This window comes from Scyliorhinus torazame, chromosome 30 (genome assembly GCF_047496885.1).
Source record: "Scyliorhinus torazame isolate Kashiwa2021f chromosome 30, sScyTor2.1, whole genome shotgun sequence".
Classification (NCBI taxonomy): domain Eukaryota; kingdom Metazoa; phylum Chordata; class Chondrichthyes; order Carcharhiniformes; family Scyliorhinidae; genus Scyliorhinus; species Scyliorhinus torazame.
The window spans coordinates 12,956,262-12,979,655 of record NC_092736.1 but is presented as its reverse complement, the minus strand read 5'-3'; the positions used below and the strand labels follow the sequence as shown (position 1 = coordinate 12,979,655).

Below are 23,394 nucleotides of genomic sequence, written 5' to 3'. Positions count from 1 at the left end.
ATACCATGGGCCCTTATTTTACTCAGCAGTCTCCCGTGAGGCACCTTATCAAAGGCCTTTTGGAAGTCAAGATAGATAACATCCATTGGCTCTCCTTGGTCTAACCTATTTGTTATCTCTTCAAAGAACTCTAACAGGTTTGTCAGGCACGACCTCCCCTTACTAAATCCATGCTGACTTGTCCTAATCCAACCCTGCACTTCCAAGAATTTAGAAATCTCATCCTTAACAATGGATTCTAGAATCTTGCCAACAACCGAGGTTAGGCTAATTGGCCTATAATTTTCCATCTTTTTCCTTGTTCCCTTCTTGAACAGGGGGGTTACAACAGCGATTTTCCAATCCTCTGGGACTTTCCCTGACTCCAGTGACTTTTGAAAGATCATAACTAACGCCTCCACTATTTCCTCAGCTATCTCCTTTAGAACTCTAGGATGTAGCCCATTTGGGCCCGGAGATTTATTAATTTTTAGACCTCTTAGTTTCTCTAGCACTTTCTCCTTTGTGATGGCTACCATATTCAACTCTGCCCCCTGACTCTCCTGAATTGTTGGGATATTACTCATGTCTTCTACTGTGAAGACTGACGCAAAGTACTTATTTCGTTCCTCAGCTATTTCCTTGTCTCCCATCACTAGATTACCAGCGTCATTTAGGAGCGGCCCAATGAATACTTTTGCCTCCCGTTTGTTTTTAATGTATTTAAATAAACTTTTACTATCATTCCTAATGTTACTGGCCAGCCTACCTTCATATTTGATTCTCTCTTTCCTTATTTCTCTCTTTGTTATCTGCTGTTTGTTTTTGTAGACTTCCCAATCTTCTGACTTCCCACTACTCTTTGCCACATTATAGGCTTTCTCTTTTGCTTTGATGCATTCCCTAACTTCCTTTGTCAGCCATGGCTGCCTAATCCCCCCTCTGATAACCTTTCTTTTCTTTGGGATGAACCTCTGTACTGTATCCTCAATTATTCCCAGAAACTCCTGCCATTGCTGTTCTACTGTCTTTCCCACTAGGCTCTGCTCCCAGTCGATTTTCGTCAGTTCATAGAACATAGAACGATACAGCGCAGTACAGGCCCTTCGGCCCACGATGTTCCTCCCTCATGCCCCTGTAGTTACCTTTATTTAACTGTAGCACCTTTACATCTGATTCTACCTTCTTTCTTTCAAATTGGAGATTGAGTTCTACCATATTATGATCACATCCTTCTAAGTGTTCCCTTACTTTAAGATCTTTAATCAAGTCTGGCTCATTACATAACACTAAGTCCAGAATGGCCTGTTCCCTCGTGGCCTCCATCACAAGCATGTGGCACAGTGGTTAGCACTGCAGCCTATGGCGTTGAGGACCCGGGTTCAAATCCCAGCCCTGGACACTATGCGTGTGGAGTTTGCACATTCTCACCGTGTCACCCTCACAACCCAAAGATGTGCAGGGTAGGTGGATTGACCATGCTAAATTGCCCCTTAATTGGAAAAAAATGAGTGGGTACTCTAAATTTTTTTTTTTTAAATGAGCACCAACGTCAGGGGAAACAACAACTTTGAACTGGATGAGAAGAGAGCAGTAACTGGTTGACAAATGAACTATGGTTGGTAGAGGAGTTGCTATGGAGAATAAACCAGTTAATGGTGACTGATAATGAACTTCCAAGCATTGTTTGAACATTTAAACCAGGCAGCTCGACTCTGATTGATCAAGGCATTGCCCTACAAATGAACCAGCGAATGTTGTCTAGCTGATAGCCATTCCATTAGTTTTTTAAAAATAAATTTAGAGTACCCAATTAATTTTTTCCAATTAAGGGGCAAGTTAGTGTGGCCAATCCACCTAGCCTGCAAATCTTTGGGTTGTGGGGGTAAAATCCGTGCAAACACGGGGAGAATGTGCAAACTCCACACGGACAGTGACCAAGGGCCGGGATTGAACCTGGGACCTCGGCACCATGAGGCAGCAATGCTTTTTAAAAAAATATATATTTATTCAAAATTTTCAACAAATTTTCAACAAAACCCCCCCTCCAACAAGAAGAAAGAAACAAAAACACAACAATCAGAAATTATGCATTTGATTTCCCCCATATTCAATAACCCCCATATAACATTTGAAAGCACAAATAGGGAAAAAAAAACACCTTCACCCAAACACCACCCCAAAAGACACCCCCCCCCCCCACCCCTGGGCTGCTGCTGCTGACCTCCTCCTAACGCTCCGCGAGATAGTCTAGAAATGGTTGCCACCACCCGAGGAAGCCTTGCACAGACCCTCGCAAGGCAAACTTTATCCTCTCCAGCTTGATGAACCCTGCCATGTCATTGATCCAAGCTTCCTCACTAGGGGGCTTCGCATCTTTCCATAGTAGCAAAATCCTCCGCCGGGCTACCACGGACGCAAAGGCCAGAATACCGGCCTCTTTCGCCTCCTGCACTCCCGGCTCGTCCGATACCCAAATAATGCCAATCCCCAGCTGATCTTGACCCGGGCGTTCACCACCTTGGACTTAGTCCTCGCAAAACCCATCCAGCGCCGGGCACGACCAGAACATATGGACGTGATTTGCCAGGCTCCCCGAGCACCTCCTACATCTGTGCTCCACCACAAAGAACCTACTCAACCTCGCCCCTATCATATGCGCTCTGTGAGTAACTTTGAACTGTATTAGGCTGAGCCTGGCGCAAGAGGAGGAAGAATTAACCCTACTCAGGGCATCAGCCCACAGATCCTCATTTAGTTCCTCCCCCAGCTCCTCCTCCCACTTGCCCTTTAACTCCTCCACCGAGGCCTCCTCCTCTTCCTTCAGCTCCTGGTAAATCGCCAAAACCTTGCCTTCTCCAACCCATACACCCGAAATCACCCTGTCCTGAATCCCCTGTGCCGGAAGCAGCGGGAATTCCCTCACCTGCCGCCTCACAAATGCCTAAACTTGCATGTACCTGAAAGCGTTTCCCGGGAGTAGCCCAAACATCTCCTCCAGCGTACCTAGGCTCGCAAACGTCCCATCCATGAACAGGTCCCCCATTCCTCTAATCCCTGCCCGATGCCAGCTCTGAAAAACCCCATCCATCCTTCCCGGGACGAACCGATGATTCTCCCGAATCGGTGGCCAAACCAAGGCTCCCACCTCGCCCCTGTGTCACCCCCACTGCCCCCAGATCTTCAGCATCGCCGCCACCACCGGACTCGTGGTGTACCTTGTCGGCGGGAGCGCCAGCGGTGCCGTCACCAGCGCCCTCAGGCTCGTGCCCACACAGGACGCCATCTCTAGACTCTTCCACGCCGCCCCCTCTCCCTCCATTACCCACTTACGGATCATCGCCACATTGGCAACCCAATAATAGCCACACAAATTCGGCAGCACCAGCGCCCCCCCTGTCCTTACTCCAGAAACACTCTCTTCACCCTCGAGGTCTTATTCACCCACACAAATCCCATGATGCTCCTGCTTACCCGTTTGAAAAAGGCCTTGGGGATCAAAATGGGAAGGCACTGGAACACAAAGGGAAACCTCGGGAGGACCGTCATTTTGACCGACTGCACCCTACCCGCTAGTGAGAGTGGCAGTGTTTCCCATCTTTTTAAATCCTCCTCCATCTGCTCCACCAACCGCGTCAAATTGAGCTTGTGCAGGGCCCCCCAACTCCTAGCTACTTGGATCTCTAGGTACCGAAAGCTCTTTTCCGCCCTCTTCAGCGGTAGCTCGTCTATCCCCCTTCCCTGGTCCCCTGAATGCACCACAAAGAGCACACTCTTCCCTACGTTGAGTTTATACCCCAAAAAGTCTCCAAACTCCCTAAGGATCCGCATGACCTCTGCCATCCCCTCCACTGGATCCGCAACATACAACAACAGGTCATCGGCATACAATGACACCCGGTGATCCTCTCCCCCCCCGGACCAATCCCCTCCATTTCCTGGACTCCCTCAGTGCCATGGCCAGCGGCTCATTTGCCAGTGCAAACAAGGGGGATAAGGGGCACCCCTGCCTCATCCCCCTGTACAGCCGAAAGTACTCCGACCTCCGCCGGTTCGTAGCCACACTCGCCACCGGGGCTCTATATAGCAGCCTGACCCAACTGATGAACCCCTCCCCGAACCCAAACCTCCGCAACACTTCCCAAAGATACTCCCACTCCACCGATCAAAGGCCTTCTCCGCGTCCATAGCTGCCACTACCTCCGCTTCCCCCTCCACCGAGGGCATCATAATCACATTGAGGAGCCTCTGCACATTTGTATTTAGCTGCCTACCCTTCACAAATCCTGTCTGGTCCTCATGAATCACCCCCGGGACACAGTCCTCAATTCTCGTAGCCAACACCTTCTCCTGCAACTTAGCGTCAACATTGAGGAGCGAGATCGGTCTATACGACCCACATTGCAATGGATCCTTGTCCCGCTTCAAGATCAAATAAATCAGCGCCCTGGACATTGTTGGGGGCAAGGTTCCCCCCCTCCCTCGCCTTATTAAAAGTCCTCACTAGCAACGGGCCCAGCAGGTCCACGTATTTCCTGTAAAATTCAACCGGGAACCCATCCGGCCCCGGGGCCTTCCCCGCCTGCATGCTCCCAATCCTTTAACCAGCTCCTCCATCCCAATCGGTGCCCCCAAACCAGCCACCTCCTCCTCCTCCACCCTCGGGAACCTCAGCTGATCCAGGAATCGTCATATCCCGATCTCCCCCGCTGGGGGCTCAGACCTGTACAGATCCCCATAGAAGTCCCTAAATACCTTGTTTATTCTCACCGCACTCCACACTGTATTCCCCCCACTATCCTTGACTCCATCATTCTCCATCGCTGCCTCCCTCTTACGAAGCTGATGTGCCAGCATCCGACTCGCCTTCTCCCCATACTCATACGCCGCCCCCTGCGCTTTCCTCCACTGTGCCTCTGCTTTCCCCGTGGTCAACAGGTCGAATTCCGTCTGGAGTTTCCGATGTTCCCTAAGTAGCCCCTCTTCGGGGGCCTCTGCATACCTCCTGTCCACCCTTAAAATCTCCCCCACCAACTTTTCCCTCTCCCTCCCCTCTCTCTTCTCCCTGTGGGCCCTGATGGAAATTAGCTCTCCCCTGATCACCGCCTTCAACGCCTCCCAGACTACCCCCACCTGCACCTCCCCATTGTCGTTGGCCTCCAAGTATCTTTCAATACACCCCCGCACCCGCCCGCACACCCCCTCATCCGCCAATAGTCCCACATCGAGGCGCCACAGCGGGCGCTGGTCCCCCTCCTCCCCCAACTCCAGCTCCACTCAATGCGGGGCGTGGTCCGAGATGGCTATGGCCGAATATTCCTCCCTCCACTTCCGGGATTAGCGCCCTACTCAAAATGAAAAAGTCTATCCGGGAGTAGGCTCTATGGACGTGGGAAAAGAAGGAAAATTCCCTGGCCAGCGGCCTGGCAAACCTCCATGGATCCACTCCCCCCATCTGCTCCATAAACCCCTGAGCACCTTGGCCGCAGCCGGCCTCTTACCCGTCCTGGACCTAGAACGGTCCAGTCCTGGGTCCAGCACCGTGTTGAAGTCCCCCCCCATTATCAAGCTTCCTACCTCCAGATCCGGAATCTGACCCAGCATGCGTTTCATAAATCCGGCATCATCCCAATTCGGGGCATATACGTTCACCAGTACCACCCGCACCCCCTGCAACCTACCACTCACCATCACATATCGACCTCCATTATCCACTACAATATTCAGTGCCTCGAACGACACCCGCTTCCCCACCAGTATTGCATCCCCTCTGTTCTTCGCATCCAACCCTGAATGAAAGACCTGCCCTACCCATCCCTTTCTCAGCCTAACCTGATCTGCCACCTTCAGATGTGTCTCCTGGAGCATAACCATGTCTGCCTTCAGTCCATTTAAGTGCGCAAACACCCGGGCCCCCTTGACCGGCCCGTTCAGGCCCCTCACAGATCCGGATCTAGCCATTTTGCTCCCCCCATGAAGTCCCGTAAGTCAGCTGACTCCTGCTGACCCCGGCCTCTCACGCCACTATGAGGCAGCAATGCTAACTACTGTGCCACCATGCTGCCCTTGCCATTCCATTAGTGATGACTGCAAGACAAAAAGCTTTGACAAAAAGCATTTTTTTAAAGCAAACTCAAGTTCTGTTGATCAAATGAATAAAAAATTATAAAGTGAAGCATACCCAGTTAGTGGTTATTTGGGGTTAAAACCTATTGAGTATATATTGAGAACTTCTAAACACTCAAGAAGCAATATCCTCCATTCAGATACAAACTCACTATAACCTAAGAGGCTGGTTTACTTTGTCTTGAATTTCCTCTGGCTCCGTGTCATTCCCTGTATCTCTTCTATAATATAAAAAGGTCTTTGTACACATAAATCTCCCAATTGTCATGAAGTCATCATAGATTATAGAATTTACAGTGCAGAAGGAGGCCATTCGGCCCATCGAGTCTGCACCGGCTCTTGGAAAGAGCACCCTACCCAAGGTAAACACCTCCACCCTATCCCCATAACCCAGTAACCCCACCCAACACTAAGGGCAATTTTGGGCACTAAGGGCAATTTTATCATGGCCAATCCACCTAACCTGCACATCTTTGGACTTTGTGGGAGGAAACCCACGCACACACGGGGAGGATGCGCAGACTCCGCACAGACAGAGACCCAAGCCGAAATCGAACCTGGGACCCTGGAGCTGTGAAGCAATTATGCTATCCACAATGCTACCGTGCTGCCCCAAAATGAAATGAAATTGAATTACCAAAATAATGTAGGCCCTGAAGAATTAGAGAACTGACTTGGCTTGGATTTCCAAGTCATTTGCTAAACATAACATTGATAAGAATATCATAGCAAAAGTTCAATTTTATAATCCAAGTTTTTGATAAGATGTGACCTCTTTGGCAAGTTGCTCTCTCAAACAAGCAGAAACAAGTCAACAAGGATACTATTCGTTTCACAATGTAAATGGCCAGGATCCAAGATACTGTTCTCACAGAATTGGAATGACAATCAATTTCGAGTTCAACAATATTTGGTGTCTGTTTCTATTCAGTTGTGCTATATTATCACTGATGGGCAGAATGAAATCATTTTCTGTCCAGCACTGAAGTTTCACTTGGGACTAAGCTCAGAACAGTAGAAGGACAAGTTGACAATTGTTATTGTGCTATATTTTCAAATACAATAAAATAATAGAAACTATTTCTTAAAAATAAATTTAGAGTCACCAATTTATTTTTTTTCCCAATTAAGGAGCAATTTAGCATGGTCCACCTAGCTTGCACATCTTTGGGTTGTTGGGGGTGAGACCCATGCAAACACGGGGAGAATGTGTAAACTCCACAGGGAGCTGGGATCGAACCCAGATCCTCAGCACCGTGAGGCAGTTTTGCTTTTTAAAAATACATTTAGCGTACCCAATCATTTTTCCCAATTAAGGGGCAATTTAACATGGCCAATCCACCTACCCTGCACATCTTTGGGTTGTGGGGGCGAAACCCACGCAAACACAGGGAGAATGTGTAAACTCCACACGGACAGTGACCCAGAGCTGGGATCAAACCTGGGACCTCGGCGCCATGAGACTGCAGTCCTACCACTGCGCCACTGTAAGATGTGCCATTATGTGCTTTAGATGTGATTCTTGGTGGCACTCTTGACCCATACCTAGTTAATAAGGTCAGGGTTCAAACCTCACTCCAGAGACTTCAGCATATAATCTGGACTAAAGTTTCAGTGCAATACTAAGTGAGTGCTGAGCTGTAGCAGATTGTTTCTTAGCTGTTAAACCATGACACTAAGAAGAGCAGGGAAAATCCCTAGTGTCTTGGCCAGCATTTTGTCTCTTGTAGCCATGTAAAATGGCTGCGTTCCGATTAATCTGGTCAAAACCCAGTTTAAAACGGCTAACCCGAAAGACTGCTGGGAAAAGCAGCCAAGAAGACACAAGCAGGCAGCTGCAGACAGTTTTGCATATTCGGCTCTGGGAAGGTAGCCCAGATCGATACACAGGGCTATCAACAGCCCATCAACCCAGGTATCCGCAGTTGCATTCAGGACTGTTTGCAGCTAATCTATTCAGACATCCACAGTTAAATCGGCTATCCCCGGGAACAATTGCAACATATTAGCAATTGAATACCGGGCCAGACCTGTCGGCGCCTGCAGTGGCCGAAACAAAGACAGGTGAGCGACCACCCCCCGATCGAGGAATCGCCTCACCATTGGACACATCGACCTCAGAGATTGGGGACAGAATCCAATCACTTGGGACTCAGGGTCAAGGGCCGCCCCGGGAGGCGGGAAGCCCCTGGGCCCTATAAAAGTGAAGGTCCAAGTTCAGATCTCTCTCTCTCTCATCTTCGCCTGCTCGAGACCTTTGCAAGACCAGCCACCGGCAACTGTAAGTTTGAATCCAACGATCGCTATCCGGTAGAGACACCTAGCCGCCGACCTGTAGCAGCCTTTTGAATCCCGCGGGCCAGATCTGATTGGACAAGCCATTCATTTCCCTGACCTGGTGGGCTCTTCCTAAGTTAAGTATTGGCCAGTAGTGATAGGTTTATTATATAGAAAGTAGTATTAGGGTATTAATATTGCTTGTTGTATATAATAAATGACCGTTGTTTTAATCCTTACTAAGCGGTGTGCTGTGTTATTAATCATAACCTGAACTTGAACCACGTGGCGGTATCATAAAGATACCTGGCGACTCATGAGCAAAGGTGACGTAAACAGAGCAAATAGACTAAGGTTAAAAAGAGCAACACTCTTAACCAACATCACGAAAAACAAATTAAATGTCCATTTTTCTCCTTGCGGATTGTGGGTCTCTATTGTTGGCTGGTGTACATGAATCTACATTGCAAAGTGACCCCTTAAAATATTTCATTGATTGCGAAGCATTTTGTCACTTTAATGCCACAGTGAAAGGTGCTACAGCAGTGAAGTTGTTTTTTATCTTCACGCAATGGGAAGAACCCCTTTTAAGATACTTGCCCAACATTGGAAAAGTAATCGCTGATGTACAACATTCTTGGCCCCGTTTCTGGTTTTACTTCATCCTTACTTCATGAGTTCATAATGATTATGGGATGATCCCTGAATAAGAATGTTCATAAAGGGGTGGTATGTGGCGCAGTGGTGAGCACTGGGACTGCGGCGCTGAGGACCCGGGTTCGAATCCCGGCCCCACATCACTGTCCGTGTGGAGTTTGCACATTCTCCCCATGCCTGCGTGGGTTTCACCCCCACAACCCAAGGATGTGCATGTCAGGTGGATTGGCCACGCTAAATTGCCCCTTAATTGAAAAAGAAAAATAATTGGCTACTCTAAATTTATTTAAAAAAAGAATGTTCATATCAAGGATTATGTTGATCATTGAAACCAACAAGTAGCGTTCTTCATGGATCTTGTGATAAAACTGCCATATAAAGTTTCTCCACTGGTTTGATTTGGGTATTGTTAAGACATCCAGAGCCAGTGCATGGTTAATTCCAGCCCCCCTTGATCTGCAGTCACAACACGGTTGAAGTGAACTTTTATTTTAAAGCACCCCAAGGTCTTCGGCTTCCCAATAATTACAGTCACCAGGTTTGTAAATTTAAACCCAATTAACTTTTTATTATTAACAGTAACTAGAATTAAATAGGCAACAAATGCAACTGACTGACTACTATCTAATATCTAACCTCCCCCTCCCCCGCTCCCTTTTTAACTCGCTCGCCCCATCCTCTAGACACACACACAAACAAAAACAGAGGGGAAAGAGGTGTGTACAATAATGATGAAAGTAAAAGGATGAGTCTTTGTTCCAGGTGGATGTCTTCCAGTTAGCTTCTTCTTCAGTCGAGGTTTTCAGGTCGATTTTATCTTTTTATTTAGTTTGCAATGATTTTCACTGTAGACTCACAGAAACAGTAGGCAGCCAGTATTCAAGAGAAATAGAGAGTGTGACAGCTTCTTCGTTCAGGGTCTAGAAGCCTCTGCCTTCAGACAATAGGCAACAGAGCAGAGAGAGAGCTGCTTCCACCTTGAGGGTCTAGTTGCTTCTCCTGCTCAAAATCCTCTCCGAAAATCCCCACCTTGCAGGAACCAATCGCTGTCTGTTGCCAGTCAGAATACCGTCCCTGGCCAATCCATTGGCCGCCTTCCAACCTCTTGAAACAAACCCCTCCAATCACTTGGGTGCCATAAAGTCTGGATACTTCTGCCCAAAATACAAAACTTTAGAACACAGTGTAGAATTTTGACATTTTGAGTTCCTTACCTCCTCTCCTTGATTTAAAGATATGTCTCCATTAACGATTCATGGACCAAAAATGATAAAGACAAAGTAAAAGGAATAGAAACTAAGGGAATGAACAGGAAGGGTACTTACAATATCCATCCATTTGTCATGTGGAATGTTCCCTGGTGTTGATGGGTGCTTTTTTACCATTCCAAATTTTCTTCACACCTCCTTCTTGTTAGGGTACAGTTTCCCAGATGGCAACCACCCTTGGGAAGTTCAAGAAATTGACCGTTCCTGTGAGCCCAGATCCAGGGTTTTGCCAGAACATTGGACCATTAGAGAGGCCATGAGAGCTAATCTCAGTGCTTTTCTTACCTTTCAGTTTCTGACCAGTTAAATGGGTACTCTAACTACTTTTCTACCCCCATCTTCCAATCCAGTTTGCCTTTCCCAAGACCACTGAAGCCAAATTGAGCCATTTGCGATAACGTTGCATGTTTTCTTTCCCAACCCAACTGAAAGTCTACTTTCTCTCTTGGCAAAAAAGACCCTGTATGAAATTAGTTAAGCCAACTTCGAACCGAATGATTGAAAGCCCAAGGCAACAACACAGCCCACATATTGGCATACATTTACAATCTCACTGAGCAAGGCCCTCAGGTCAGTTGTTCTGGGGAATAACTAAAACAAATGAGGCTGCTCTTTCAATTAAGGTACATCTCAAAGGAAAGAAGACGTAATTTTAGTATGAAACTGGGCCGGTTTTATGTCTAACCTAGGGGTATGTGGTGCTAAAATTGAAAAATGGTAACAAGTGAGAAAAAAAGTCGAATGATAATAATAATCTTTATTATTGTCACAAGTAGGCTTACATTAACACTGCAATGAAGTTACTGTGAAAATCCCACAGTCATCACACTGTTCGGGTGCACTGAGGGAGAATTCAGAATGTCCAATTCATCTAACAAGCACAACTTTCGGGACTTGTGGCATGAAATCGGAGCACCCAGGGAGACACGGGGTGGACCCAGACATGAGGAGAACGTGTAGACTCTGCACAGACAGTGACCCAAGCCAGGAATCAAACCTGGAATCCTGGCGCTGTGACGCCACAGTGCTAACCACTGTACTACCATGCCGTCTTGCATTCATATTGCCTTGTGGATCACATCCACAATTGATCCAAATGGCCCCATTTGGAATTGATTCAAATGTTCAGGGCATACAACAACTTTATCATTCTCCCTTGATTTGCTGTGTCTCCTAGTTCTTTATAAAATAATAAATTTCTTCCCTTAAATGATACGTTGGGCAGATGTTCAATAGCTTTGAATGACAAAAATACAGAAGATTGATGTGCCTGTGAAATGTCCCAAACATTGTTCGCCCACACATAGTGTCTGCCTAGAGGCTAGGGGACTTTTGCGTAAATGTCCCTGGAAATTTACCTGTTGACTGTAAGAAGCAGAAAAAAGCTCAGAATATGTTCAGTTCCTGATATACTGCTTGGTGCATTGCCAATCAGTTACTGCTACCACCTGGGAAATTTAATTTACTGCCTTCAGCAACTCCTTAGTAAGAGGTGTATCTCTACTGTACTGAGGTCGGTCATAGTCAATAATGTGCCAGATGATAACTCCCATTTATGAAGTGTCTTAACCCAGAAAAGGCATCCCAGATCTCTTCAGGGGCGTAATCAGACCAAATATTAATAGCGGGCCAAAGAAGGGATTAGAAAGTGTTGACCAAATGCTTGGTCAAAGAGGCCAGTTTTAAGCATAAAAAATGTTGTCAGAGACGAGGTAAAGTGAGGGGACTACAAGAAGAGAGCGTAAGAAAGTAGAATTGTGGAGGGGCGCAGGGCTGGAGGAGGAGCTAAACCATGAAGGTATCAAAATGCAAGGATGGGACTTTTAAATTAGAGGATCTGGGAGACAAGGGGGGACAGTAGGCGAGCAAAGGCAGGTGTGATTTGTTGATGGGATATGGTGTGTGATATGTTATGATCCCAGTTGATGTTATAACATGGATGGGATGACCCCAGAATGGAACCCTGGCTCAAAACACTGTAAATTTTACTTTTTTTCATAAAACGTGGAGGAACAGAATCACAAGACTGCAAATTAGCTTTAACAACAAGGAAAAAACATTGATTAAACATGAAAAAATTGGATTAAGATACAATACTCCTATATTTACTCAGAGAGTGGTTCGGGTGTGGAATGGACTGCCTGCTGTGATAGTGGAGTCGGGCACTTTAGGAACTTGCAAGCGTTTATTGGATAGGCACATGGAGCACACCCGAATGACAGGATAGATTGATCTTGGTTTCGGACAATGCTCGGCACAACATCGAGGGCCGAAGGGCCTGCTCTGTGCTGTACTGTTCTATGTTCCATTTCCCCTTGCTAAACATTACGCACAGGTTTTAAGATTAACACCAATTACAAAGTACAGCTACTATAGTCTCATTAATAAATACGCACATTCCTTTCTGAACCCAAGTTAATGTCTGTTGATTTCTCCTCAGAATCCTGCAGATGATTGTCACATGAGATTTTACAAACTCACTCCCAAAAACATGCTTTGAAACCTTTCTGCAGAATAATGCTTTCCATTAGCGATTTGCATTCTGAAATCCAGTCCAAGGTTTCAAGCTTTCACTCCACTTTTAACAGCGAATCTCATCCAGAATTCTACACCCTTGTCTTTTTTTAAATAATAATCTTTATTAGTGTCACAAGTAGGCTTATATTAACACTGCAATGAAGTTACTGTGAAAATTCCCCAGTAGCCACATTCCGTTGCCTGTTCGGGTACACTGAGGGAGAATTTAGAATATCCAATTCACCTAACAGCACATCTTTTGCGATTTGTGGGAGGAGTCCAGAGCACCCAGAGGAAACCCATAGACACGTCGAACGATTTTCTTGTCTTGGTGGCTGTACAAACTGTTCAACTCTTGATTCCCAATTAAAATGGCATCAGACATTTGTTTTACCTTTGAAGTCTGCTGTCCCACTTTAAATCTGGTTACTGCAATTGTCTCTTTAATGTAGAACCCCTTATTTGCTCTTCTTTGATTTCTTCTGAACAATACCTTTGTCTCTGTTCTCTTAACTCCAGTCGGCTTAGACATTCATTCTGTCCCAATTCCCTGGTTATCTGGAATGTAACTTGTTCCATAGAATTGCATAGAATTGTATCTTTGCAACTCCCTTCTCCAGACAGAGTTGAGGGAAGTTCATTCCTCAATGTCCTGTCCTCCAGCTGCAATATATCCAGTAAAACAAAATCTTTAAAAAGTTTTTTCCTTAAAAGGGCTTCCAATTGCTAAGCAACACCCACATGTATTTATTCATGCCGTAACCCTCTCTAAGCACAATAGAAGCACAGTTGGAACTTACCCAGCCCCCACACATACAACACTTCTGCCAGCATGAATAAAACTATAGATTTTACCCTTCCAGGCACAGAAACATTAAATTAAAACCACTTAAAAGTATACTACATTTCTCATGTTTACCAATACAAATATAAATCCCTTCAAACTGCCTTTGTTTCCCTAACAGATTGAATAAAAGCAGCAGTTCTTCGGAAAAGCTGAAGTTTGCAGAGAATGGGAGGATGGTCAGAAAAATTTGAATCTAGAGATAAAATGGACTAAGATCAGGTGGAAGCAGGTGATGTTTTACAGCGTTAGAATTTGAAGGTCTACGTGATGGAGTGAATGTGACAACAACTTGTAGCCCCCAAAATGCTCTAACCTGATTACAATTACACTGAATTAACAAATTTGACGTGCATGGGCAGGTTTCTCAAAATGCTATCTGACTACAAATCCTTCTCTTGCCTTTTAGCCTCCAGCCTCTTACTCATTCACAAATGTTCTCAAGTTAATTTGTTATGCCTGTCACTTCTCTGGCCTTTCCTCTCTTATTTCCTCTAAACTCCAGATAGATCATCCATTATGATCCTCCTCTTGTCTGTATCTTGGCAGCATTGATATGAAGATTCCGCCAAATGAGTTCTTATTCACAATTCCTTCCTTTCCTAGGACTGGGAAACAACAATTTGCATTCATTCTGCACCTTCAACATAGTAGGGCAGCATGGTGGCACAGTGGTTACCACTGCTGCCACACGGCGCCGAGGTCCTAGGTTCGAATCCCGGCTCTGGGTCACTGTCTGTTTGGAGTTTGCACATTCTCCCGTGTCTGCGTGGGTTTCGCCCCCACAACCCAAAAGATGTGCTTGTTAGGTGGATTGGCCACGCTAAATTGCCCCTTAATTGGAAAAAATTAATTGGGTACTCTAAATTTAAAAACAAAACATAGTAAGAATAAAAGCACTTCACAGAGGGCATTGCCAAACATCAAATTGACACCAAGCTACACAAGGGAATTTCTGGACAGGTGAGGGATAGGTTTTGAGGAGGAGAGAGACACTGAGAGGGTGAGAGAAGGAGTTTCAGAGCACCGGGGCTGGGTAGATGAAGGCTGAGCTGGCAATGGTGGAGTGATTAAAATCGGGAATGCACAGGAGATCAGAATTTGCAAACTCTTTACGTCCCTTGGTCTTCCCTTCCTTCGGTGCACACATGATGCACCAAATGGCCTCCTCCTGTGCCGTGGCAGTTCGCTGATTCCGGGATCAGTCATCTACGGGCCTTTCTAACACATGCTTGATGTCATCTTACAACTATTTATGGGCAGCATGGTAGCGCAGTGGTTAGCACTGTGGCTTCACAGCACCAGGGTGCCAGGTTCGATTCCCAGCTTGGGACACTGTCTGTACGGAGTCTGCACGTTCTCCCCGTGTCTGCGTGGGTTTTCTCCGGGTGCTCCGGTTTCCTCCCACAGTCCAAAGGCGTGCAAGTTAGGTGGATTGGCCATGATAAATCGCCATTAGTGTCCAAAAAAGTTTAGGAGGGATTATTGTGTTCTGGGGATAGGGTGGAAGTGAGGGCTTAAGTGGGTCGGCACAGACTCGATGGGCCGAATGGCCTCCTTCTGCACTGTATGTTCTATGTATCTATGTATCTGTGTATTTCTTCAGTTATCACTTCTTCCTCCCATTTTATTCAAACTTTCTATGGTCACTCTGGTTATTGTGTCGTAGTTTCAAGCAAAGTCATTTTTATCTACTCAAATGACAGAAATAACCTGTTCTGAATTCTGCGATTCTGCAGTCAAGCCTGGATGACTTGGTAGTTGCTTCACAGTGCCAGGGACCCGGGTTCAATTCCCGGCTTGGGTTACTGTCTGTGTGGAGTCTGCACGTTCTCCCCGTGTCTGTGTGGATTTCCTCCGGGTGCTCCAGTTTCCTCCCACAAGTCCCGAAAGACGTGTTATTAGGTGAATTGGACATTCTGAATTCTCCCTCCGTGTACCCGAAATTAAGCATAGATGAGGGTGGGGGGTGAAATCCCCTGGTGGGCCACTGAAACTGTAAAATAATGTCCAGGAAAACTTAATTATCCCTCATTTATATGTGCTCAAAGACAATTAATATCCATTGCCTGTTTTTCTTAACCTTAGCAACGTAATTAATGAGACATTGGCAAGCGATTAGGAACATTTTGCTGCGTTAAAGACCTAACGCCTAATATGTGGTTGTATTTCAGAGTCTGAATATTGCAAGATGGGTGATTGACTTTAAAGGCAGAGAGCAACACCATGACCCTAATCCGAGCGAGTATCAACTGAGTCGGATTTCCACTCTGCTCGAAGGTTCTTACATGAAAATCCAGCCGATTCTATCTCGCCTGGCCTTCTGACTCAGGCCGGGTGAGACCTGCGTGTCCCGACAATCTAACATCGACAGCTGTAGGGTCAATGGTAAGTAAGCCACACCCTCCATTTTACAGCTCTGTCTGTCGTACACCAGGTAAGTTCAAAGGTCCAGCCAGGTTTAATAAGTCTTTGCCAAGGTAAGTGTAGAAGGTAAGTGAGTAGGATTTTGTGGCAAGGTAGCCCTGGTTCCATAAGACATAAGAGATGAATTAGGCCATTCGGCCCATCAAGTCTGCTCCACCATTCGATAATGGCTGGTATGTTTCTCATCACTATTCTACTGCTGTCTCCTTATAACTCCTGATCCCCTTAGCAATCAAGAACCTATCTATCTCTGTCTTAAAGACACTCAGTGTTTTGGCCTCCAAGGCCTTCTGCGGCAAAGAGTTCCACAGATTCACCACCCTCTGGCTGAAGAAATTCCTCCTGATCTCTCTTTTAAAGGATCATCCCTTCAGTCTGAGGCTGTGCCCTCTGGTTCTATTTTTTCCTACTGGAGGAAACATCCTCTCCACGTCCACTCTATCCAGGCCTCGCAGTGTCCTGTAAGTTTCAATAAGATCCCGCCTCATCCTTCTAAACTCCAACGCGTACGGACCCAGAGTCCTTAGGGTTATATTGGGCCTGAGTTGGGGAGGGGATGTCGATGTGGGGCTGGGTCTGTACAATAGTTAACCAAAACCTAGAAGCTGTTTAAATTCTTCTAACCTTTTTCTGGGTAACTATTGATGTAACACAATTGAAACTAAGATTGCGATTTATCTCTCAAGTTGTTGACAGTTCCCAGTGTTCCCAGGAGCAATTGCCTTGGAACATTTGGGGAAGGGTGAAGGCGGTTCCCCAGTGCATCTTTGACATAACCCCCCTCCCGCCAAGCTACAATGTCCCGGAGCTCAGATTCCATTGTGAACCCGTCTCATCATTTCAGTCCATTCTCGTTGACCGAACATTTGTTTTTTCAAAATAATTTAGAGTACCCAATTATTCTATTTTTCCCAATCAAGGGGCAATTTAGCACGGCCAATCCACCTACACTGCACATCTTTGGGTTGTGGGTGTGAGACCCATGCAGAAACGGGGAGAATGTGCAAACTCCACACTCACAGTGACCCGGGGCCCGGGATCGAACCCGGATCCTCGGAGCCGTGAGGCAGCAGTGCTAACCATCGTGATGCCCTGACCAAACATTTTTGCGGTAAAAACCATTTTCAATCCAGAATGGGATATTTTTCTGAGCATGAAAGATAACGCAGTCGGAATTATGGGTTGTACTGGTTAGATAAGTAGCTGTGTAGTTTATTTAGTTAAATATTAGCAGTTTCGATAGAGGTATTGAAAATCATGAAGTATCTAGATAAGTGATGGGTAACCCATGTGAGTGAGCCAGCACCTTGAATGATCCTCCTTCACCTCAAGATTGAAATTGGGCTTGTTCACTAACCGTCACTCCACGAATAATATTAATACACATCAAAGATTTCATAACCAGTTATTGAAAATGCTTAATCTTTTTTATATCAATAGAACATCGAGTGGTTAAAAACAGAAGAAATATTCACCCTCTGGACAGAGAGGAAGTGCATGTCTCTCAATGTTGTGAGCAAATAGCACGCACCTCACTTCACTCACCCTCGTTTTATGTGCGAATCACTTCAGTCACACAGTTAGGAAAAAAACTACACGGATGAAAATCAGCGGAATGTGACCGCGCAGTAGGCAACGGTCAACAAGATGTCTCGTGGGGGCCGCACTCTGAACCCAGATGGCCAGCACATCATCCCCAGGCCACTGGTTGCCCACCACTGATCCAGACAGGGTCGAACGCGAAAAACTGTTCTCATTAGCCCCAAATCAGAGGATTTAAGATAATCAAAAGAAAACAAAGGCTACGTGAGTGGAAATAACGTCACAAGACCCACAGGGATACCTAATTGATCTCCCTGGGGACTTGTGGAATAAAAGCTCCCCCGCTTGTGGGCGGAGGCCCGCTCAGGTGGGGCTCATAAAAGCCGGCCGGGTGGGGACCGGGGTGATCAGTAGTCCCGGTTGGGACCTTTGAGATGTGTGGGGCGTTGCAGCCTTTACTTTGTGTTGGTTTATTAAATACTGTTTAACTAACTTCCTCGGGCTTCCTGAGCTTCTATGTGAGGACAACGTTTAAAAAAAGGTTACAGCGATGGCGAGGATCTGGATCGCAATCCCTCAGAGTGTGATTCAACTCTTGAAAGTTAATTAATTGGGCAGCGAGGCCAGCCAAATTGCTTTTACAAGGGGGCTGACACGGGGACATGGGCCGAAGGCGCAACAGTCAAGTTGCTGTCATGTGAGGGTACCTTTAAGGCATGGATGTTTAAGCAATGTACCTTTAAGGAAACAGTGATGTCATAGAGTGGGTGGAGCTCAGCTCAGTTCAGCCATTTTGCAGTTTGGTTTTGCAGTTTGAAAAGTGCCTGGCTGGTTTTGCTGAGAGCAGTTTAAAAGTGCCTGGCTGTTTTGCTGTGAGCAGTTTAAAAGTAGAAAGCCAGTTTGAGACAGCAGCTTGAGAAGTTCTGGTTTGCTGTGATCTGCTTGAAGGGAGAAAGCCACGTTTAAGAAAGCAGCTTGGGTGTGTGCCTGTGTGTTTCCAGAGAGTTTGCAGGAAGAAAGCAAAGTGCTGGAGCTGAAGTCAACCAAGGTAATATATCTCTGCCATTATACAGAAAATATATATGTCCTTTTACCTGATGTGATACTGTTTAAAGGTGTTAAGTCTCTTGGAATTTTGAAGGAACATTTTAAGGAATTATTTACTGTTGCAATATTTTCTGAGTTATCTTTGAATTAAGGGGTGTTAAGAGATCCAATGTTAATTTAAGATGTTAAGTTGTGTTCATGCAACTTAATTTAAGATGTTAAGATGGTGGTGCCCATTGGTCGCACATGGACCCGGGAGGAGAAGATGGCGGCTCCCATTATGCATCTGGCGTGGGGGAGGGGGCGATAGCGGACGCGATTGCAGCGACTGCGCGGGTCTGGCACACAGCCGCGAAGTGGCCCATTTTACTGCAGGCTTTGCAAACTGCAGTGCGGGCCGGGCAGTATTGGCGGGGATGCTTCTGCTGACCGCAGAAGTAGCAGCGGGGACCCCCGGGGTGCGCGGATCGGCGTGCGGCGCAGGCGTATTGCGAAGGCAGGGCCCCGGCTGAGGAGGTCGTCGGCGGGGTCCAGGAGGGGTAGGAAGGGGTAGAAGGGTGGGCAGCGCGGTGGGAGAGGTACGATTGTACGTTACGGGATGCGACCGTCATGGAGAGCGCCAAGATTTTCGTCTCCGCCAGTTGGAGCGTGGCCCCTTCCAGCAATCGTTCTTGGATGCGGTCCGACACAATCCCGTCACGAAGGCATCGCGCATGTGGAGATTCGCGTGTTCGGCGGCCGTGACGGCCTGACAGTCACAGTCCCGGACGAGCGGAATTAGGGCCCGCCAGGAGTCTTCGATGGACTCACCAGGTAGTTGCGAGTGGGTGGCAAGTACATGCCTGGCGAAGAGCGTGTTCGCCTTCTGTGTGTAGTGTTCTTTGAGGAGTTCCATCGCTTTTGTGTAAGTCGTGGCGTCTTGGATCAACGGGAACACGCTGGAGCTCAGTCTGGAGTACAGGACGTTTATCTTCTGAGCCTCTGTCGGTGCGGGGTCCGCCGCATTGATGTAAGCCTTGAAACATGTTAGCCAGTGAGTAAAGTCTTTCCTGGCGTCGGGCAAGTGAGCATCCAGCTGCAGGCGATCGGGCATAATTCGGATATCCATTCTGTGGAAAATCTTGGCCCCTTAATTGGGGGGAAGAAATAATAATTGGGCACTTTAAAAAAATGCAGTTGATGCAGGTGCAACGAGACGGGGCTGGTTAGATTATTTTGACAGCCACCTTTGGGAGTTTTATGTGCATGAATATGAAAATCCCTTCAGTCCAGGTAACCTGCCTGTGGGGGGGGGGGGGGGGGGGGGCGAGGGAGGACCCTTTTATCATCAAGCTCCATTGACATGCTCTGCCTAGCGTGCTAAAAAAACAGCCACACACAGGCAACAGACACGCCGTTTTCATTCACACGCGAGGCTGTGGCTCTTTGAAAGGCTTGAAGTGCCTGTTCGGCAACAATGCGGTCAGGTCCCAAGTGTGTCAGGTATGCTTGCGTCGAAAGGCAAGTGGGAGGAACAAGAACATCAAACGCCGCTGCTGCTCTGCGAAGCTGGGGTAAATAAAGTTTAGGGTAGACCGCAGTTAAAAACCACACGTCTGTGGCCACGGTTCAGTAAACCCAGGAGCCCTGGGTCACACACACACACACACACACAGCCGTGTGGCGGGGAACATGAGCTGCCAGTTCTAACTCAAATGCAACCCACCACCATCTGCATCTGGCACCTCCAGTTATAGTTGCTGAAATAAGTTTACTGTCGATTGTATCCTGTGACTAGTGTGTCCCCCGTTTAATTCCAGGCATTGGAATCGAGAATCTCAAATGTTGGCTGCAGGCCCTGTATCATGCATTTATATATATTAAAAACACACACGGGTAACTGTGAGTACAATGGGAAGTCGGCTGTGTACATTTCCACTGTAATTGACAAGAGTTGACAATCTTGTGCAGCAACCTGGCACCAACACAGAGAAGGCAGAACTCTACCTGACATTGGACCAGGATTGGGGCTCTCTGTTTTCAAACAACAACCAACCCCGTTTATGTGGAATCGTTTACAAGTGGACAGTTTCCCCACTGCACCCCCATGTTGGGGGAGACACAGCGCCAGATACTCTGCCCTTGCGGACAATTACTCCCGTTTACAAGCACGGTGGCACAGTGGGTAGCACTGTTTTTTATAATAAATTTAGAGTACCCAATTCATTTTTTTTCCAATTAAGGGGCAATTTAGCATGACCAATCCACCGAGCCTGCACATCTTTGGGTTGTGGAGGCGAAACCCATGCAAACACGGGGAGAATGTGCAAACTCCACACGGTCCGTGACCCAGAGCCGGGATCGAACCTGGGGCCCCAGCGCCGTGAGGCAGCAGGGCTAACCCACTGCGCCACCGTGCTGCCCGGTGGGTAGCACTGTTGTTTCACAGCTCCAGGGTCCTGGGTTCGATTCCCGACTTGGGTCACTGTCTGTGCGGAGTCTGTGTGTTCTTCCCGTGTCTGCATGGGCTTCCTCCAGGTGCTCCAGTTTCCTCCCACAAGGCCCAAAAGACGTGGACATTCTGAATTCTCCCCCTGTGCACCCAAACAGGTGCTGGAATGTGGCGACTAGGGGCTTTTCACAGTAACTTCAAGGCAGTGTTAATGTAAGCCTACTTTAGAACATAGAACATAGAACATACAGTGCAGAAGGAGGCCATTCGGCCCATCGAGTCTGCACCGACCCATTTAAGCCCTCATTTCCACCCCATCCCTGTAACCCAACAACCCTTCCTAACCGTTTTGGTCACTAAGGGCAATTTATCATGGCCAATCCACCTAACCTGCACGTCTTTGGACAGTGGGAGGAAACCGGAGCACCCGGAGGAAACCCACGCACACACGGGGAGAACGTGCAGAGAGACCCTCTACCTGAGACCTGCCTGAGACCCTCTACCTGAGACCCTCTACCCTCTACGAGAACGAGAGACTTGTGATACTAAAGATTATTTATTGTCACATTTCAATTCAATTTGTTTCAATATCTCCTGCTGTGGCTTGGAATCAAATGTTGTTTTATCACACACAACCTGTTAAACATCTTGGGAAGCTTTATTATGTTAAAGATGCTGTATAAATGCAAAAGCTATTTACATATCAATTCCCCACTAAGCCACTGCTGATCAGGAAATCTATGGTCCCTTATCAGTCTTGTGTGCCGAAATGAAACACTGTGGATTGAGTTTTACTTTCTGTGCTGCCCTCCCTGCTGATAAGATGCGGTGGCATTGGCCTAAAACAACTTTGAAGTGCCATAAACGCAGTTAACCCAGTGCGAGGAGCTGATCAGAATCACGTTGAAGCAAGCCCCTGACTGAAGTTCAAGTTAGTGGTGTGTGGGACTGCCAACTGACATGGATCGCCGTGTAACAATAATAATAATCTTTATTGTCACAAGTAGGCTTACATTAACACTGCAATGAAGTTACTGTGAAAAGCCCCTAGTCGCCACACTCCGGCGCCTGTTCGGGTGCACAGAGGGAGAATTCAGAATGTCCAAATAACAGTACGGGCTGGATCCTCCGGTCGCCGATGCCGAAATCGCATTCGGCGAATGGCCGGAGAATCCAAGTTTACGGCAGAATCGGGGTGGTGCCGCTTTTGCAATGCTCAGCCCCCTCCAAAGTGCCGTACTTGCCGAGTACACTGTGCCACTTATCGATGGCAGGACATTGCCTGATGTTAGACGTTTTAGTTGCTGTGAAATGAAGAGTCTAAAGTTCTTGGTCCTTTTCACCAAATACCATTTATTTCACTTCCACAGCCTCTGCACAAAACTCTTAAAAACACACCATCCGACAGAGGCACCTGAAGCCCCTTTACATATCAGTGTCAATTAATGGACACTTAACATAAATGAGACAACTAATTGCAATGTCTCTTAACCCATTACTTAACACCTGAGGCTCGCCCCTCCATGTTCCGCTCCCAACTGGCCGGGTTCCCGACGCCGTGGGTCTCTCATGGTCTCATCCATTGGGAACTCGGCGTGGCGGCTGCGGACTAAGTCCAGCGCTGCCACAGTCGGGGGGAGGGCCAATCCATGGGCAGAGGGGACGTTATTCGGGGCTGGGGATCCGGCTGGGTGCTCCAGGGTGTGCAAGCCGGCTAAAGAGCGGGGCACTATTTGCCGGGCCAGGTCCGCGGCGGCAATTACCGGGGCATATCAGTAGCTAGAGCCGGGTACTCTACGATGCCGTCCTGCTAGCCCCCAGCAAAACTGGGAATTGGTGACCGTTTTGCGCCAATTGTTTTGGTGTAAAATGCCACCGCTCCCACGCCGGCGTGGGGGACATAGCCCCTGAATCGGAGAAACCAGCCCCACGTCTTTCAGGACTTGTGGGATGAAACCGGAGCACCGGGAGAAAACCCACGCAGCCACAGGGAGAACGTGCAGACTCTGCACAGACAGTGACCAAGCCGGGAATCGAACACTGGCGTGTGAAGCAACAGTGCGAACCACTGTACTACCGTGCCGCCCATAAAACTAAAAGCTCTTTTTAATAAATTTAGAGTGCCCAATTATTTTTCTTCCAATTAAGGAGCAATTTAGCGTGGCCAATCCACCTGCCCTGCACATCTTTGGGTTGTGGGGGTGAAACCCACGCAGACATGGGGAGAATGTGCAAACTCCACACGGACAGTGACTTAGGGCTGGGATTCGAACCCGGGT

At 47.3% G+C, this 23,394-nt stretch overlaps 1 long non-coding RNA gene across 1 annotated transcript in view; it reads left to right on the top strand.

Annotated features, from left to right (window-relative positions):
* LOC140404277 (uncharacterized) overlaps positions 1 to 23,394 on the top strand; it is a 73,994-nt gene that overhangs the window by 47,675 nt on the left and 2,925 nt on the right. The window contains exon 3 of the long non-coding RNA XR_011938480.1: positions 15,843 to 16,056. This is a non-coding gene — a long non-coding RNA (uncharacterized lncRNA). The remainder of the gene's footprint in view (positions 1 to 15,842; positions 16,057 to 23,394) is intronic.